The sequence below is a fragment of the Stegodyphus dumicola genome, chromosome X1 (genome assembly GCF_044657685.1).
Source record: "Stegodyphus dumicola isolate Sdum_Otavi_A_Nest chromosome X1, ASM4465768v1".
Classification (NCBI taxonomy): Eukaryota; Metazoa; Arthropoda; class Arachnida; order Araneae; family Eresidae; genus Stegodyphus; species Stegodyphus dumicola.
Window position 1 is genome coordinate 240,825,871 of NC_140780.1, and position 19,697 is coordinate 240,845,567.

Below are 19,697 nucleotides of genomic sequence, written 5' to 3' on the forward strand. Positions count from 1 at the left end.
GATTCACAAAATTTTCCTGCATTTTCGTGAAAATTTTTGTAATTTATGAGAAAATAGCAGTGTACATGGATAAAGTCAAGAGTGTGCGCAATGCCATTTTTGTGCAATTCTGGGATGTTTTTTTAAGTAAAAATAAGTCGACGTGTACATGGTTATGGCGAATACGGTTTTCAATCAGTGCTAAAAGCAATAGCCAAAAGATTTCCGCCGAAAAAATAATTCTGCAACTTATTCAAATTCGAAACCGGAAGGGTTTAATTGCTATTTTATATTTTAAAACAAAATAATATAAAAAACTGTATTAAAAATTATCTGTAATTAATAAATGTACATTTTCTTTCTATTCATACTTTTTTACTCAAACTTGCAAATCGCGCCAAACTGCTTGCGATAATACGTAAGTACCATATTTTACTATTTTATTAGTAGACAAATGCTGTTTTCCTCATTCATTTTAGAAAAGCATACTAGGATAATCTGTATAAGATTTGGTTTAGTTTAATTGATTATGGCAAAGCAAACTAGGGCAATCTGCGTAAGGGAAGGAATGCCTTCGCGGAGGACCTTTCTAAGGGAAACTGGCGTTACACATGGGAAAAACCACAAAAACGCCCATGTAGCCAGCCCGTTCGCCTGAAAGCGAACCAGGTCGTAACTACCTGTGTTCAGCCGCTGGTGGGCTTAATTTTTATAAGGACTGCCCTATTTACATAAAAATAACATTTGTTGACCTGAAAGGCTTTGGTGAAGCTGAACCTATTATACGTTTATCACGAGAATTTTATCAAAATATGAGATGCTTTTAACGGATTTTGTATCACGATTAAAAACACGAAACATTCCGTGAGAGACTAAAATAACCAAAATGCAATAATTTGCTTTCACCTTGAATAAAAATGATTACAAAATAATATTCTGTTTGCCGTTACCTAAATATAAAGGAAGAAAAATTCAATGCTATTATAGAGATTCAAAACTAAACTATGCAAGTTACTGTGTGTTTCTGAAATGGTTTGGTTTCATTTAACCTATCTCAGTAAGCCACATTTTTCAACAGAAAGTCACAAGTAACATACGGCACGCAACGCAGGTGGTAATAGCACGATTTTTCGTGCAATGAACAGACAACTACTTTTGTCGGAATTAACTTTTGAAAAAAAAAAAAATTGTACGATTCTAGACTATGTTCTTTGAGTAATTATTTCACGAATTAAATTCTTCGGGCAATTATTTATTCTTTGCAAAATTTCTACAGGAATTATTTCACGAATGGAAAATTCTTTATAGGTTAGAACAAAGCAAAACAATCAAATCGATCATCATCAGGCACGTTAACAGATTATTGAATGAAAACTGTTTTACCAAACCTGTTTTAATATTTCAAATATTAAATACTCTTAAAAAAGACTTAATTTTTTTAAACGGTTATTTTAATATTTATGCAGAAAAAATACTAGTTTAATAAATCTTCGATTTTAATCAAATTTTCTCAGCAAATGTGTGAAAATAGTAAACAAAGAAATTTAACTCGCAATTTACCCGTTCTTGTTTTGAATTAAAAGTAGAATTACTAAATGCAGAGTGAAGACGATCATTAAAGTTTTACTAATTAAAAGTAATAGCAAATTTGTTTCCATTTGCTTCATTGTTGTTATTTTATACAATTTTATATTCTAGAATATTTTTACGATATGATTTCCACAAAACGAAATTTTATTCCTTGTAACGAGACTAAGAAGAAAGTAGTATCAAAATTCAAAACTCATTCAATTCTGAAAATAGGCTACGTTTATAAATTTCTACGATTTACTCGTCTTCTCACTTATATTAAATTTTCCAATCAAACACACTTATTTTCATAATGATGAAAATCTTTGAATTATTCAGGAACATTCAAGTAATTTTGTAGAAACAAATGGGATATTAAAATTTCCTAGATTCTGCAATCAGAGGAGCTTGTCACAAATACTACTACAGCGCATTTGAATAAATCGGGTATGCTGTAATTTTACGTAAATAAATTTTTTAAACCGAAAGTAGTCTAAAGGAGCAATATAAAAATGGTGTTTAATAACAGGAAAAAATTTAAACAGAAACAGCAGAAAAAAACTTGAAAATCTATACTGGTACCAAAAGAAAAAATTTCGAACTAGAAATAGATGTAATTTAGCGTTCATTACGGAGATGAAATATGATGGTTAAGTTGCAATTACTACTTAGCAACACTGAAAATGATGTATTTTTATAACAGTGCATTTATTATATTGTGGGAGAAGTTTGCAATAAAATTTCAATAAATACGATGGTTAAGTCGCATTTACTGCCTAGCAACACTGAAAATGATGTATTTTTATAACAGAGCATTTATTATATTATGGGAAAAGTTTTCAATTAAATCTGCAGCTTAATTCAATTTCGATAGAAGAATACTTTTTATGAATAAGTAAGTTGATTTTTAAAACATGTCAGAATAAAAATAGTATTATACTTGTAAAATTTTTCTTTTTTATCTCTTAAAACTTTCATTTCTTCTTTTATCGATTATTAGATACTCTTGCTCAAACACTATACCAATTAGGCAAATATTAAACAGACAAAAGTACAAGAATTGTATGTTCCTGTTATTGTGTTAGCTATTGCTACATTGTTCCTGAGATTCCGATTTAGAGCACTTGACACCGCTTTTGACTTAATCTGGAGTCATCGTGCAGTTGCTGTCTGTCCGCAATGTTACATGAAGTTGAAGTTCTTGGTGCACACTCTCTTAGGACAGGCGTCTCTCTCCAGAATTTTCGAATGTTATTAGTAATGGAAACATATAAATTGTATTACTATTAAACGTCTGCAACGCCAAAGACAGTATTTAGGCTTGCTGTAAACCAAGTAGAATGCAAATACATTTCGTTTGTGATTTTACAACGTTCTGGGTTTATTTTTTAGAATAAGCTTGTAGGGTTCCTCACTATTTTTGGCTAAAATAAATGTCAAGGAAGCTAGTAAACAGTTAAGCGAGCGAAGGCATCAGCATAAATCGATAAGACAGCCCGTGTCAGCATTCGTAGACTCAAGAAGTGTTAACTATACTTTATTTCACTCAAAATAAGATGAATAGTTGGCCCATTTCTCTGGCTTACAACAAAGCCTTCACTTGGGCTTAAACTCATAATAAGAAGTAAGAACTAAATTAGAACTAACTAAGAGACTTGGCCGAAACTAACGTAGTCGGCTTTTAATTTAATATAGCCGGCGAATTTCAACAGGCACGTAATAAACGGCCGAGCGTAATAGCTTCAACAGCGATTTAGCCCGAAGACCAACATACGCTACTCAGGATTCCTAGCTCTCTTTCACGAAGTAAGTTAACCTTCCTTAAATACTACTTCTCTCTCATTTACATTCAACGCGATTCTAAAAACTCATTCTGGTAGAGAGTTATAAGTGGAAACAAGAATTGATAGGAAAGCACTTCATTACTACATTCATTACTGTTTTAAATTCTGATATAATATTTTAAATATAATTTAATAAATACTTCAGTGTGGCAATTCGTGCAGGAGTGAAACATGTGACTGAAAACAACATCTATTTTCTTGTTGGGGATTAGAATTGAAAACAGTAATGAACAGAACTTACTAACAAGCTCAAACAAAATTTTCAAAACATGGAATGCTTGTTGATTTCATACATAAGAAGAGCTGCAGCTCACAATAAGATATAGCATTCAGTGTTGAAATTAACGTGAAATTTGGCGAAAGACAGAATGTCATTTCCTCATTGTCCTTTTGTTCTTCTTTCTGCGGCTTTTCAGTAATCGAGTGGTAAAATAGGTAAACAATGGAAATTAGACTCGTGTTCAAATCTCCGTGAACAGTTTAGCTACAAATAGGTTTTCGTGATTTTCCGTATGTGTAACGTGAATATGTGCGAGACGCAATAACAAAAGTGCACTCTTATTTACTAACATAAATAAATGCGTTACAATATAACTAAATAATGTTCTTTAATTAAAGCATCTTAAACTTTAATTATATGAAGCTTAAAGTTTATTTAAAGGTTAATTAAATTTGTCACAAAGTAAACACAGTTCTTTCAATACGTGATAAAAATACTAAGATCAGGTTAAAAACAAAAGACGTCCCGAAATAAAGCTTAATGTGAAGTAAAGAAAAAAAAATACTACATAGAATTAGAATTACTCTATTAGTTATTCAGTTGGGAAACATGAAAAATAAATAACTGAATGAATAAAAATAACACAGGAGGCTAGAAAGTACAAAATGCTGTCAAAAAGCGGGCGCAGCAAGCACAAGCCGTTTCGGGAAGATATTCAAAGTTAAACCTTAGTTTCGTATCGAAATCAATTTAAATTCATACACAACATCAGAATGTTAACACATACAAGTGAAGTAAAGTTCCCAAAGGATAGAAAATGTTCAACAAATTCTTTTTCAGTTAGCTGGCGGCATTATATTCAAAAGAAAAGAAGAGAAATGGAAAGACGTTAAAGAAAGAACGTAAAAGCATAAAAATATGTATGTGAAGAAAGAAAGAAATATACGATCTTGAGAAAAGACCATAAAAGGCTGCAGGCAACAACTAAGCCAAATCGATTATCTCACTTATCGAAGGAAATGGAAGACGAAAAATTTAATGTTTCCACAGAAACAGCCCCTCCCTTTTTTTTTCTTTCCAAAAATGAATAAGTTTCTATTTAAATTAATGATCGAAGCACTGCAGTCTAAGACTAAATGAAAATCATGTTTCGAATATAATAACAACAGTTAATAAAAATTTCAAAAAGAATAACTTCAGTTTCTTTAAAAGAACTAAAAACAATTATGAAATATCTCGTTTTTTTAATGTCAGTACATCATTAATAAAGTGAAAAAAATGAATGCCATTGAACCTCATATAATAATGAAATTTTGATTACAACATTAAAAAAAATGCTCAGCGCTTGAATCAATAATTCTTAGCACATGTCCTATGTTTTACAGGCCTCACCAAGGGCCAAAGGAACCGCTGAATACTGACAGGTCAACCCGGGTTCTAACTCAGGCAAACGGGCTGACTGCATTGTTGGTTATCATGGTTCTCACTATGCGTAACGTGAATACAAGCCCGTTTACCTTAGAAAGTCCTCCATGAAGGCAACTTATACTTTACAATATGATCTGAGAAGGAACGCACTGTATATGAAAAGCACACTGTAGTCGGCAGGCAGGGATAGTAATAATTTATAAATATAAGCTGAATATTTGTTTAAAACAATTAATTAATAAAAACTTTATTTGCTTACAGTTTAATAATAATAAAAAATCATTAGTGTCTTCACAAATGCATTGTTTGTCCAACTACTATTCTACTTTATGTTATACGTGGGAAATACTAATGGAATACTGAAAACATCAAAAAACCGAATTAAATGAAAAAAAAAAAAAAAAAGCAAACTATAATGGCAATTATTACGGCAATCGCTTATCAGAAAAGGACGTCTCGGCTCCGTCTAATATTCTATTAATATTTCCTGCAGTAACTGTCTTTTGGCAATTTGAAATGCCTTTATAATTAAATTCAGTGGCTTTGGTAGTATATAGCAATATATTTAGAGAAATAATGATAATACCTAAATTCAGATGTAGGGCTTTATCTTAAGAATAGCACAGCTTAATTATACATATATGTAATATTAAAATACGTAACATTAAATGAGGTTCAGCCAGGGCTGATTTAAGACTGGTAATGAAAGCCCTTAGTTAAAATGTTCTTGAGGTCGCTTTCAGAACAAAGAAATGTGGGGTTCTGTAGGCGCACCCTGGTTGGGAAGTCAATTGTCATAGCTTTGGGCCCGGGTTCGAATCTTAGAAAAGGCAGGGATATTTGTAAGTGTCAGAAGGACCTTAAAATACTCTCGAGCCAAAAGTCCTTTTCAGAATTTGATGGTGAGGGAGGAGGTTATGAGACAGACTATCGGACACATCTTCAGAGATGTTCTACTTCATTATTAGGACAGGTATAGGCAAATTATCACTGTCACATGTAAGGCGCTTAAAGGTTTCAATCTAAGACAACGACAGGTGCCACATTTTAACTTTTGACAACGTTGAATTCGTGGACTTGATCTAAACTAAGTTTACATCAGGAGAATAAGTCACAATAACAAGCTAATATAGCACTATCACTAGATATAAACTTGATTAAAACACGGATATTTGAAACATATGAAATACATTTACATGAGCGAAGAAATTATTGTGACTAGGTTACTTATATTTTCATTAATAATGATAATAACAATAAAAATAGAGTCGTTAAAGAACAGGTGCTGTTCTATAGATAATTTTATTTACGCGCAAAATCGGCTTCAAATGCAAACATTCGCTGCTGAAGTTAACAAATACTGATACAAAACTAGTATTTATTTTAACACTTTTGTTTGCAGCGGATATTAAAAATTAAAATTGCGAATTTAAAACTAGTATCACTCTAGATTAAGTAAACACAAATGTTCACTAAAACATTTGATTAATTTTTAAGACGCTATCACAATACATACGGTTTTGCTGCAGTCAGCGAAATTTTGTATTTGCAATAAAATAAAGCATTATAAATGACTTAGCAGAAATGATTTTATCTAAAGCCATTAACTTCTGCTTGAAACTGATTTTGTCAAGAGCCACTGATTTCAGCTTAAAAACGACCATTCCATTTATATTTACTTATTTATAGATTAAAGGAAACTAAGAGGACATTTTTTAAGCTGAGGTTATTCACAAAATTTTTAATTATTTGACAATTTATTAAAAATATTCGACAATTATATTATAATATTTAAAATATATGACATTAATATATTACAAATATTTGAAATTTTTTTTCTAATTATTTGACAATTTATTACATATGATTAAAATTCTCAACATATAATTAAATTCCTCTAGAATTTTTAGTTTAAATGGAACAGTATAATAGTTTTCTTTTATGCAAACATGTGTAAGGAACTGTTATGTTATGCTAAGATTGATATGTTATGATAAAGTTATGTTAATGATTGCTTACTTACAATAATAAGAAATCATTAGCATAATTTGCCATAAGCAATGTAATAGTTTCAAGGTATAAATTTAGTGAAAACATTTGAAAAGGGTTTCCAATAAAGCAGTAAAACCATAGAATGTATAAATAAATAAATAAAAATTTCGGCTGATCTAAAACATATCATTATGAAAAACATTAATAGCTGAATCATTGTAGGTAAGCAATTTAAAAGTGCAAACCACGATTATCTGGCAATACAGCTCTAATTTGTGACTCTACAAAATTTTCAAATGTTGCCAGATTTTGTCAGAAAATTTCTTTTTGGAACCCAAAATTAATATTTATTGTTTTTTTTTTTTTTTTCTGACGGAAGCTAATTTTAAATAATATTGTCCTTTTGAACGTGGAAAATCAGACACGTTTTTGTTCCAATCAGTTTAAGAATTCAGATTTGGCAGACATACTTTATCAGACTGCCAAATGTGGTCATCCGAAAGGTTTCGCTGTATTTTTATTATATATATCAGCAATTAGCTAGCTCTAGGCTTATGAAATTAAGTTTCTAAAATCTGTCGGAATTGACACTTAATATTAATTAAAAATCCAGTTTGGTTTTTTAATGCACAATTCAGAGACCTCTATCACTTTAACATAACTTCCTAGCACCTCTGTGACATACACTACGCATACAAGTTACGGCAAATATTAAAGGTCTTTCAATACTCTAAGTTCCTGCCATACATGTTAAAGTACCTCTATAATTTACATTAATACAAATTTTAAACTATTACGCATATTTCTTTTGTAACATATTTACGATTATAGTTTCTATTAAAACATTCCTTTCCATTTGTGAAGCATACGAAAATACAATACCATTTAAGTCTTAGGGGATAAAAGTACAAATTTCATTGTATGCAACATATTCGGGAAATTAATGCCACAGCAAAATATTAGACTGCACTATTTTAAAGGTAAAAGTATTATACCATTATTAGTTCACTTTTAACGTAATATTGTAAAGTATTTCTCCTGCCTTCTTAGCATGCCTTCGTGGTGTAATGGTCAGCACACTCGGCACGTATTCGAAGGGTTCGAGTTCCGGCGGGGGCATTGCTCATTTTTCATGTCTCCTGCTTCGAAATAACCGAATGTCTCTACAATATAATTAAAAGCTTATATTTTTGTCCGATTACACAATAGCAGAAAGGACAGACCATCTTTATTTAAGTACATCTTCAAGATCTCCCAAGCTCAATCAAGAATTTAAGAATATTTTCTAACTTTTATTTCTATTTATTTTATATTAATCATGTCTCAGCTCAAGATCATTAGTCAAGACTTTTGCTCAAGAATTACTCTCTATCAAGAATTTCCAAGAACTTTTCATTCAAGTCATCCTAATTCATTCAAATAATATTTCTCATCAACTTTTATTCAATTACTACTCTTCATTCTCCATAATCAAAAACTATACTCTCATTGTAAACTCTTTACAAAACTTACATTCTCAGCCCCTACTATTCTCATACATTATGTTGTTCATTTTCAAAATTTGTAATGATCTTCTTAAGCATTTACTTACGTATTTATGTTTCATTTACTTACATATTTATATATTGAATTTTTTTATAAATTTTTATTATATAATTCTCGAAATTCTAATACTATATTGACTTCATATATAACAACATTATATTTAGGCATTTATCTAGTTCTAAATTTTTAATTTTTATTTATTGTATCTATTTATGTATTTATTTCTTGATATTTAATCTTTATTATGTAATTATCAAAATCTTAAAACTTTATTGTGTTTTATATATAACAACGCAGTTGGTAGATAATTCCATCAGTAGAGCATAAAAGCTGAATGTCTTAAAGGCGGTGCAGCTGCTCATCTGATGGTAATTAAATCAATAAATAGCAGAAAGGACATATACATATCATTTGTATTCATCTTCGCCATCGCTGTAAAAATATGATAAATGAGAGCTTTTAAAACGTGCTAAGTCAGTTACGCATCACAATGTATCTCAATATTAATTGCCGAAAGACTTAAAAAGACAGTATCTCTGTATAACGCGAAGGAATTAGTCATTAAGACATCATAAAGAAGTATCACAGTTTTGGAAAAACAAAAACTATTTAAAAGACAACATTAACTAAATTACATGAAGTCAGAGCTTTTAAAACGCTTTACAAGTTACACTGGAAAGCATCAGCTAAATATTACACAAATTTTAAATTACACTAGAACGACTGTGTCCCAAAACGACAAATGAATGTTTATAAGCAGTGGATCACGCCTTCCAGAAAGCTATCCTTCGTATCCACGTAAAGCTATCCTTCCAAAGCACGTGAGCAAAAAACATGGGAAATTTTGGAGGGATAACACTAAAAGGAAGAGTATCCTAAAAAAGCATCATACTGCGAGTTGAATTCTTTTGGAATTATGATTTGATATGATATGTCATTAATAGGGCTGGCAAATTTCGTTTGCGTCCTCAGAAATGCAGATAATGAAAAGCGTAGAAACATTTTAGAGTAATTTTTAATTACGATTGTTGAATAGTTTATTAGTGAGCTGATTGTGATTCAAGACGACAGTGCTTCCAGTAAAAATCCCAGATTTTTTAGCAATAGTTAAAAGAATATTATACGAATAACAACCTATGTCCCCAAAAGAAATCAGATCCTAATTCTGTTTTCTGTAATAAAGGTAGAGAAACTTTGAAAGATTTATAAAAGAAATTAGGTAAAGAGAAGTAAGTATAAGCCAAAAGAACAATAAAATCAACTATACTTATAAGTAATCACGCAGTCCACCAGATGAATGTTGTTATTGCTAATGCTCATTTGTCAGCCAAAGCCCACGAAATTCCTAGAGGCAAGGAGCGAAAGTTACGCCTGTCGTTGGCAACAGCCTTGAGCACCTTACAGGTGACAGTGCGATTTAACTCAGTTCCTCCCCCAGTTTTGAAAGCGAGCACCCCGGGGGGAGATGGACCCGAGGGTCTCTTACCGCTCTTCCGCTACCACCAACCTCTCGAGAGGCTTTTCGGGTAGCCGCATATTTAGAGTTCCCCATGCTGCACGGACACCACACATTTACAAACATCCATGCCTTCTTCGGGATTCGGACCCGGGCTCTTCGTCACAGCAGTCAGCGACGCTAACCACTATTCCGGAAAAGTTAATATTTTCAATTCCAAAGCAGATTCTGACTGTTTTAAAGCTATTGATGCTCCATTCAAATAAAAGCTCTAATACTTCTGTCTTACAAACTTACTGGTCTAATATAATTATTGTAATGTTATTTCCGAAATTTACTATTTTATAAAATGAATGCTGCATTTATCATAAAATTTTATTGTTTTGATATTACTACGTGCCTCACAACTCACCAAAATAACTTAAAATAAATATATTTATTATAAATAAGTAACTAGCTCTTAAAATTTTATCAGCGTTAATTATAAAGTTGGTCCAATAAGTATGGCGGGGGATTGTAACGCTATGAGAAAAGATCTAGAATCACTGCTAGGAGAACAAAATAAATTTAAAGAATTTATTTTTAAGTTAGCAAGGTTCCGTAGTTGCAAAATATCTTTTAAATGGCATCGTACTTATCCAGAGGAACTCCCTTGAAAATTTTAAAGCCTGTCACTCGGCGGGGTGCAGCTCATTTCTTTAGACGAAAATTAAATTTAGGGACCAATAATTGCTTTAAAAATATCAACGTACAGCGCTAAGATTTACTAACGTAAAAGATATTTTTATTACTTTGAAATAAATGGCAACACGAGTCAAGAACTATAAGTGAACAATTTATTTTACATCCCCCAAAAATATTTAAAATTAATGTTGTTTTTAAATATTTTTGTTATTCCGCAGACGGGCAAAGTGATAAAAAAAATATTATCCATTTACGAAGAAAATGAGAGTTTGGCCTTAACTAATCGAATGATAAATCATTCGGGTTCTTGGCGGTTTCCATGACAACCGAGAAACGTCTCAAAATAACTTTTCCCCAGATACTCTTTCAGATTAAGCGCATTTTTCGCTCTTCGATGACTCATCATCAGCCCAAATACAATCCTGAACGTGATTGCTGCTCTGGGCAGCGGAATCTCATATGATCCCAAGGGCAGATCATTTTTGCCACTTAACTTTTCACTCCATTAGTATAAAATTACCAGGTAATTCAAGTGTAACTCAAGTGTCGTGCCATTGTAAGGCACTAGCCAACAAGGTTTGAAGAAAGAAACAGAAACACGAATTATAAACCATTAACTTATTTAACAAAAATATTGAAAAACTAAATTTCTTATATGCCTTGAACAATAAAAAATTCTATTTGTTCTCTGTATCATGTCATGCTATGATTTTGAAATCAAAATTTTAACACTACTCTTTTAAAAGAATTAAGGACGGATTAAAAAAATTACGTTTAACACAACTTTTTAAGTCTTTTAGGATGAAGGAGCCTTTAATAAATGTAAAACTAAGAATCTGACGGCTGAAAACGTGTATTACTTGCACTTCTGTATCGCATCTATATTAAAATTATAAAAATTCACCAAAGAATAGCTATTTAAGCAAACAAAAGGGAGTAAAGATTACAGAACATAACAAAAAACGTAAGAATCATAGAAGGAAATCACTTTCTCTGTTAAAAGATTTAGCCTAAATATTTCAGTTCCTACGCAGATCTAAAATATTTGGGAAAGGGCCGCCCAGACGGGGAAAGCGGTTAATAATTCTGACTGCTGTACCGAAGGCCCAAGTTCGAATCCGGGAGAAGGCATGTTGGCCTATTAGGTGCCTCTATAGTAAAATGACCACCGTTTCTGTCCTTAGTAGTGGCTAAAGTCTATAATGACATTCCCCGCCATTTATTAAAAAAAGGGGGAAGGGAGGGGAATGTTGATGACATAAAGATGTAGTTGTAGTGAAAGCCTATTTAAAAATCCTTTTATTCTCATTGAAAATCATTTTTCAGCTAGCAGAAGTAAATTGCCGCAATAATCGCCTATTCTTGAAGACCTACACCGATTCTCATAAAGTTTTGAAATACATCTGAAGCAGGCAGCGGCCATTAAACAAGTTTGCAGCAAGATAACTGGAAAGCAAATGCGATGTGTCCGAGATTTGGAAGTTTCGTAGACTGATTTTCCTTCGTAGACTTGATTGGTTGTTGTTAAGTTCGCAAAATTTTCTTTGTCGTTATCAAGAATCGTATAACTTAGAAATGGCGCTTTAAAGAGATTTATTCCATGCAACTGCTATTTTTAAGATTGAAAAGGGAAATGATCATATCAGAATGGAGAATTAAGGAACTATAGCAAATTAAATGTAGTATTTTGACCTACATGTTTATTTTACACACATGCATCAGAGCTGGATTAACCATTAAGGAATATAAGCGCGTGCTTGAGGCATAAAGGGAAAGAAAGTACAAAACATTTTTCCATTGCCGGTTTTACCATGGAATGCAAGGTTCAGCTGAAAAAAATTGAGACAGAGAAGGAATGAAGAAAATGCTGGTGTAAAGACATGTGACGGCGCCCAAATCTTTCAAGTGCTTAGGGCCTCTAGGAGTCTTAATATGGCCCTGACATATATACATATACATATAAGAAAGGGGCGTACCTATTTAGAAATCTGAAGCTTGTTTTTCCTTAGCCGCTAAAAGTTCAAGGTGCTAAATAATAAGTGACTGGCAAGCATAACTATCAGTCCATGAAAATCATCTTCGTTTCAGCAGGTTCGAATTTATGTCACTTTGGGATTTGAAGAGCTTACAGTTTACATTAGAGACAAAAATTTAAGGTAACAATAGTTTGAAAAGAACATAACAGATATTTAAAACTACAAAAATATTTCGCAGAAAATTTCTTAAATTTCAATTAATTATTATCTATTTGTACCCATGATCTACATATGAGTTGAAAGAAATTCAATTTTGCGTGTAGAGTTTTTCATTCTCTGGTTTAAAAGATCGAAAAACCAACCATGATACACAAGTACAATAAGTCTTATAAATTCAGTTTCCAAATTATTTGCAAAAAAATTAAAATGACTTGCGTTTAATTTCAATGGAGTTCGCAAAAACAATCTTTTCCAAATGTTGTGAATATACATTATTCTATACTTTGTGAATATTACTGAATATGAAAATTAGTTGGAGAATATGTCATGGAAATTATTTTCTATTACACTAATACAGAACCCTCGCTGTCAGCCAAACTATTTTAGTAATATCATAAACAACGATTTATCATTCATATCAGTGTACTGTCGTCGACACGTTATTATTATTTTTAAAGGTTTGTTTTTCATATAGATATTCCCCGTTTTCTTAATTTCTTTTTTAGAATTCCAGAAATAAATATAAATCATCATAGAGAATAACACGATACGTTAAAATAATGATAAAAATGAACACATAATTTGAGCAACATCAAAGAGTTACAGAACAAACGCCAATGATACACGAGTTAAGACATCTAACTGCAGATGGCAGCACCAGTCAGTTCCAGCAAGTCCGTACATTCATATTTTCATCACACTAAGAAAGGAATCCATAGCATATCCTTTTGCTATGTTTTTTTTTTTTTTTTTTTTTTTTTTAAAGCAAGCTGCCAGCGTAGATTATATCTCATACAAAAGAACTCGATTTCCATAATACACCTTTGGGTGGGGGGGAGGGTTAAGGCCATTAACGCAAACATTTTACGAAATATTACTCAGGAATAAAACACACAGACTATTTATGATGCCAATTAGAATAAACAAGCAATTCTTATAATAATTTTACCAGTGCCGTAGCTAGGGTGAGGCAAGGAGGGATATCTGTCCCCGAACGCAGCATCCAGGGGTACCAAACTGATGTTACGAAATTTTAGAATGAAACATTTTTCATTCTTCACACATAGAAAGGGGCGCAATATCTCCAGTTGTCCCCATGCGCTGAAACCCTAGCTAAGCCTCTGAATTTCACCTAAACGTAGGTGAAGGAGCACTGTTATACAAATCACAGAATACAAACTGTGCATCCTTTGGAGAACTCCTACCACAACTCGTGCCAGATGAAAAAATAAATAAATAAAAATAACGATATCACGCGGTCAAAAGTGAGCATGAAAATAAAAAAAAGTGACACATTATAAATATTACAAAAAATAAAATAAAATAAAAAATTTTTTACATTACGCCCAAAGGGGCGTTTTTTAACGTTTTGTGTGTTACTTTTATTTATTATATATCATGTTCTTCGCACTTAAACCATAATATTCAATTGAAAAGCAATATCGCAAAATAATTTTAAAATGAGCATATCTTTAGAATTTTCCATACACAATCCCGCACGCTGGAGATAAAAATGTTTTTTTTTTTTTTTTTTTTTTTTTTTTTTGTTTTCCCCGTACAGTTTTGCCATTACTCGCTTTGAAATCATTGAGTTTGCTAATAAAAAATTCGTTAAAGAATTACAAAATACGAAATCTATAATACAACAAATTCCAAATTAAGGCTTCCCAGATGCTCGCATTCGGTGGAGGATTACGATATTCAAAATTTGATGGCTCTAGGTAACGTTGTTTTATCACAATGCGAGAAACATACATACATTTATGCAGATTCTTCATTATTTAATCTCTTTAAATATAATCCAGGGAGATAATATTTGGTAGCAAAATCCTGGAATGTGAAACGTACATTTAAAGTTTTCAAAGCAAAATGCCTAAACGAAATTAATAGCCCCTCTGGGCTAACGCCCTTAGGGCTAAAACGAAAGCTAAATGCCAAATATTTGTTTTTTAAATTCAAAACAATACGCCTCCTTCACCTACTTTGCATCTTCAATGATTCACATAATTCCATAGTTAGGCAATATACGGAAAACTGAGGAAAAAAATACCACAGTTGAAAACAAATTGAAGGTAAATTATTTTGCATATTTAACTCTCGATTCATCAAAATAATGATTTCAAGTTTTGGCAGAGAGAGGCGCATGTTATTCATCATGATTCTGATGCTAAAGAAGTTTACTGCGAGGAAAATAAAATATTCCTCTAGATATGCTGAATTAAAGATTCATATAACAAATTCAGCAAGATGCTTTGATTGAAAATATGAAGCAACGTGTTTCCTGTAGAAGTAACGAATTTATTAAAATTGTTTTCTATCCCATAAAATTAATTGTATAATGATAAATCTCATTTAAGAAATGGCTATTTGAGAATGTTTAGAATAATTGCATGCTCAGAAATAATATATGAAAACATTGTATAATCTAATTTTTCAGTAAGGCAATTTCAATAAGTATGCACGACAGAACCATATGCAACAAATTTAAAGTTTTTCCTCTAACTCGTTAACGAAATTTAATTACATCAGTAGTATTAAACTACCTAATTAAGGTCTTGATGTAAAAATAACCTATCGGGTACTTATTCGGCCCCAATTATTATTGGACTGGCTCCTATACTAATTTTAAGATACGAAGCTTTTAATATATTCATGAATAAAGCATTATTTTTACAATATTTTTACTATTCTTGTCTTGTGGAGAACAAGAAAATATCTTCAATCATTTTTTTTTTTTAAACTGGTTTTTTTTTTTTTTTTTTTTTTTTTTTTGTTTAGAATTTCACCAAAGATCAACAGTATTCAGCTAGCATTCAACAGTTCCGTATTTCCCTTCTTAGATCAGCGCTTTCATAAATATTTTTCAGCAACCCGAGCTCAATGACTAGAGAAAGAGGAGTACACTTGATAGTTTACCAACTGGCAACGTACATTTATTATCCCTAAAATAAGCCGTTTGGACCACAATTTAGGGCTATAATTCGCCTTCTCGTTCTCATCATGACTATCCCCATTCGCCCCATATGCAACAATAGTTCGTGTGACTTTGCTGCAAAGCAATTACCATGCCTAATGCCTTCAAATCTCCACATATAAGGTATTTCTCCCACTTGCCTAGCGTGCGGTCGTGGTGTAGTGGTCAGCACGGTTCGTGGTTCGATTCAGGGCGAAGGCGGTTGCTAATTTTTCATCTCTCCGGCTTCTAAAAAATACTTAATGTCTCTACACACAGATTTTTACTTTATACTGCTCAATATACGCAAACATGCGCCTTTTTTTTTTTTTTTTTTTTTTTGACCCTGAACGTAGTACCCGATTTGAACGGAGAGATGCATGTTACCCCAGTGAGGCAGCACGGCCTTAGTTAATAACCTTTACTGACCTGAATTATGCATACGACTGAAATTTTCAAATAAGGCATTAACATTAATATGATACACTACAATAACACAAAAAGAGAAAAGTATTTTAAAATTATCCTGGCATTTCTTCTTCGAATTCCTGCATAAGAGTGTGAATAGATGACGTGCATCTGTTTTTGGTAAAAGTATAGGGACAGCGACAAATTTACTTGTAATGTACTTCTTCGCGCTCAACCACCAGCTGCCTGTTGATTAAAATCACTGAACGCTAGTAAATCGATCAGGGTTCTAGTCCTAGCGAACGGGCTGGCTGCAAGGGTGTTTTTGTAGTTCACTAGATACAGCAACTTTCCATTTGAAAGGCCTTTACGAAGGCATCTCTTCCTTAGTCAGATACCTCTCGAGTGCTTTGTCGGGTGATGGGCCAAAATAGTCTTATCCCAAAAGAGCCTTGATGATTTTATTTCCAATTTAACCCAAGCCGGAAATAGCTGTTGACCATACTTCCTATATTGGCCTTTGCTTCCCCCTCTCCGCCTTGGATAAACGGAAAGAAGAGTGAGTTTATGGCGTTTCTCCCTCCGTTTGTTACATCAAAACAATAGCGCGGTTCGATTAACCTATCTTTGCATTTGCAGTTTCAGACCAATTTCTAACAGCAGCTTTTCCCCCTCTTCTTTTTTATTTTGTTAGCTTTGCTATGTATTATACTGGTTATGTCAGGAGTTTCAACAAGGTTTCAGAAAAGTAGAATATATTGAAACTCAGAAGGACCAAAGCCCTTTTTTTATGATGGCTGGTCTTTTAGACTGAGAGATTCATATAAAAGTGGAAACAGGCAACGAGTCTGCCGTTCTAACAATTGTAATGGTAGTATTCTAATACGTGCAGATGAGAATGTCGACCTGATGTGTGCACAAGAGATGAAGCAAAAACTGACGTGCAAAAACATAAACTGCTTTGTTTTAAAAGATGTCAAGAATTAACAATGATTCCGATTATATATTCTTAGATTATACTTTAGATAACGGCTTAGGTTTCGACATTAGTGTACCCAGCTTTAAATCAACCAAATCGCAAATGCGCAGAAATCAAAATAAGGCTCTTGGGTATCATTCATTGCCAGATAACACAGAAGATATCATTATTCCAGAAACATATTCTGAAATTTTTTTATTATTTTATGATGGCCAGAAAAAAAAAAAGAATTCTTGAATTCGGCACCAATTATTATTGCACTGGCTCCTATTCCTTTAGAAGAAGTCTATGATGGATGATATATATAATTAAAAAATCTCCGCTAGAAGAAGAAACAGAAATTTTCAATAATTAATATGGTCAAGCAATGGTTCGAAAATAACGTTATTGGTGACATACGGAACTGTTGTGATAAACACCACGGAAACAACGAATGTTTTAGAAACCTGGAATAGTAACGTTAATAGAAGTTTTAGCAAATGTTATTCCAATATATTTGAATTTATTCTGTGTTTAGAGGAAGATGCAGCAAGCATATTACGATTTTCTTCGCAATTAATTTCGCCACTCAGATTAAAGAAACACTGTGCTCTAGACAAAGGAACAAAACAGGAAAATTTCCATTAGAAAATGATTAGAAATGTTAAGTTACATTATAAAATTTTATAACGTAACTTAATACTTCCAAGATTTTTAGAAACGTAACTTTTAAATTACGTTTCTAAGTTTAGAAATATAAAGTTACGTTATAAAATAAAAAAATTTAAAAAATTTAAAAAAAAAAAAAAAAAAAAAAAAAAAAAACAACTGATTAATCAACTTCAATGATGTCCGCCCGAAAACATCGCGGAGAAAACAACGCAAGGTGAAAACGCGGTGGTACAAAACATCGTGAGAGAAAAGAAAGCAAAGAGAAAACATCGTGGAACAAAATATCATTATCGAAAATAAAGCGGTCCAAAAACTTCGCAGTTTAAAAACATTGACATCGGAAATATCATGGTAAAAAATAAAGTACCTACAAATCATCGTATGACGATAACATCTCACACATGCGATTTTCAGGTTTGAAAAGCTGTAAATGCATTTTCGCAGAATGATTTGGGAGCGCAAGAAGGAAAGTGGGATATTTTTACTTTTATATTTCATGTTTTTGAATGAACTAATAAATTTTTACTGAAAAAGTAAGAAAGAAACTTAAGCATTTAAAAATTGAAAATGAGTAGAAAATTAATGCAACTTACAGCACTTAATAGAATTATTAATTTACAAAGTACATTAATAAATTAATCTTTTTCTTTATAAAGTTTTACTCATAATTTTTTATGAAAAATATTGATATTGAAAAATATTGATAAAAACTTTGATATTGAGCTATGTTCTGAAATTACAGGAAATTAATAAAAAATTCATTATGATAAATATTAGGAAAGAATCCTTTTATAGCATTTTTAAGTACAGATTATTTTAACTTATTAAAATGACAATCTAGTTAATACTTAGTTAACTTTTTAATATATTTTTCTCAAATTTCTTTCTGAAACACTAAACTGTTAGTAACAGCAGATTGGAGTCAATTACATATGATTTGTAGTGTTTGTAGTGTATACTGATGTTACGCTTATTTAATTTGTTTTATATTAATTTATATGCACTTCCAAAATCTGATTAGGCATTGCAACCCATTTGTTATTAATTGCAATATCTCTGCTTTTCATGGAAATGGAAACCGATGCTATCTCGGATAAAACAGCAAATCGTTATCATTTTGGAAGTTAAGTAACTGTTAAAAAAAAAAGAAAAAAAAAAAAAAAAAAAAAATGCAGGAATTTATATGCATGAGTTTCAGCCTCTTTCCGTAACTCATCAGCTTAATGCTATTTAGAAGAATTTTGTAGCGGCAATGTGGTTCTGGAAATAATTTATTAGTTATGGAATTAACATCGTATATGGGATAGTATATGGAAATAACATTTGCTACAAGCATCGCAAGTCTAAACTCAGTAATATTCTTAAAAAGCACTAATATTATTTTTAAGTCCTCTAATCTGTTAAAAGTTCTGTTAGGTATTCAAAAATACAGAACTTATGTCACATTGAATGGAAACATCCCACAGATTTGGACGGCCTTCTGAATTTATCATCTACGTTTTGCTGCACAAATGTTTTTATAATGTCCTTTTCATTATTTTTATTTTAATGTTTTAAAATGAACAAACTTAAAGTAACAGAGTAATAGGAAATTCAACGCGAATTGCTATTAAACTAAATTATGTATTTATTATTCCTAAACTGAAATATATCTCGTTTGAAAATTTTCCATTTTTGTGGTTAGTACATAGCAGACCTATTTTCTCAAAGCATTATGAACACAGAGAAGTGTACCTGCTAGAACTGATTTCGAAAGTGGTCTTTCATAGCGAACTTAATGTAGACTTCTAATAT

General features: G+C 31.8%; 1 protein-coding gene across 1 annotated transcript in view; it reads right to left on the reverse strand.

Moving 5' to 3' along the window:
- Nucleotides 1-19,697, reverse strand: part of SP2353 (EGF like, fibronectin type III and laminin G domains protein pikachurin) — a 219,755-nt gene that overhangs the window by 98,653 nt on the left and 101,405 nt on the right. The gene's annotated exons all lie outside the window — the stretch shown is intronic.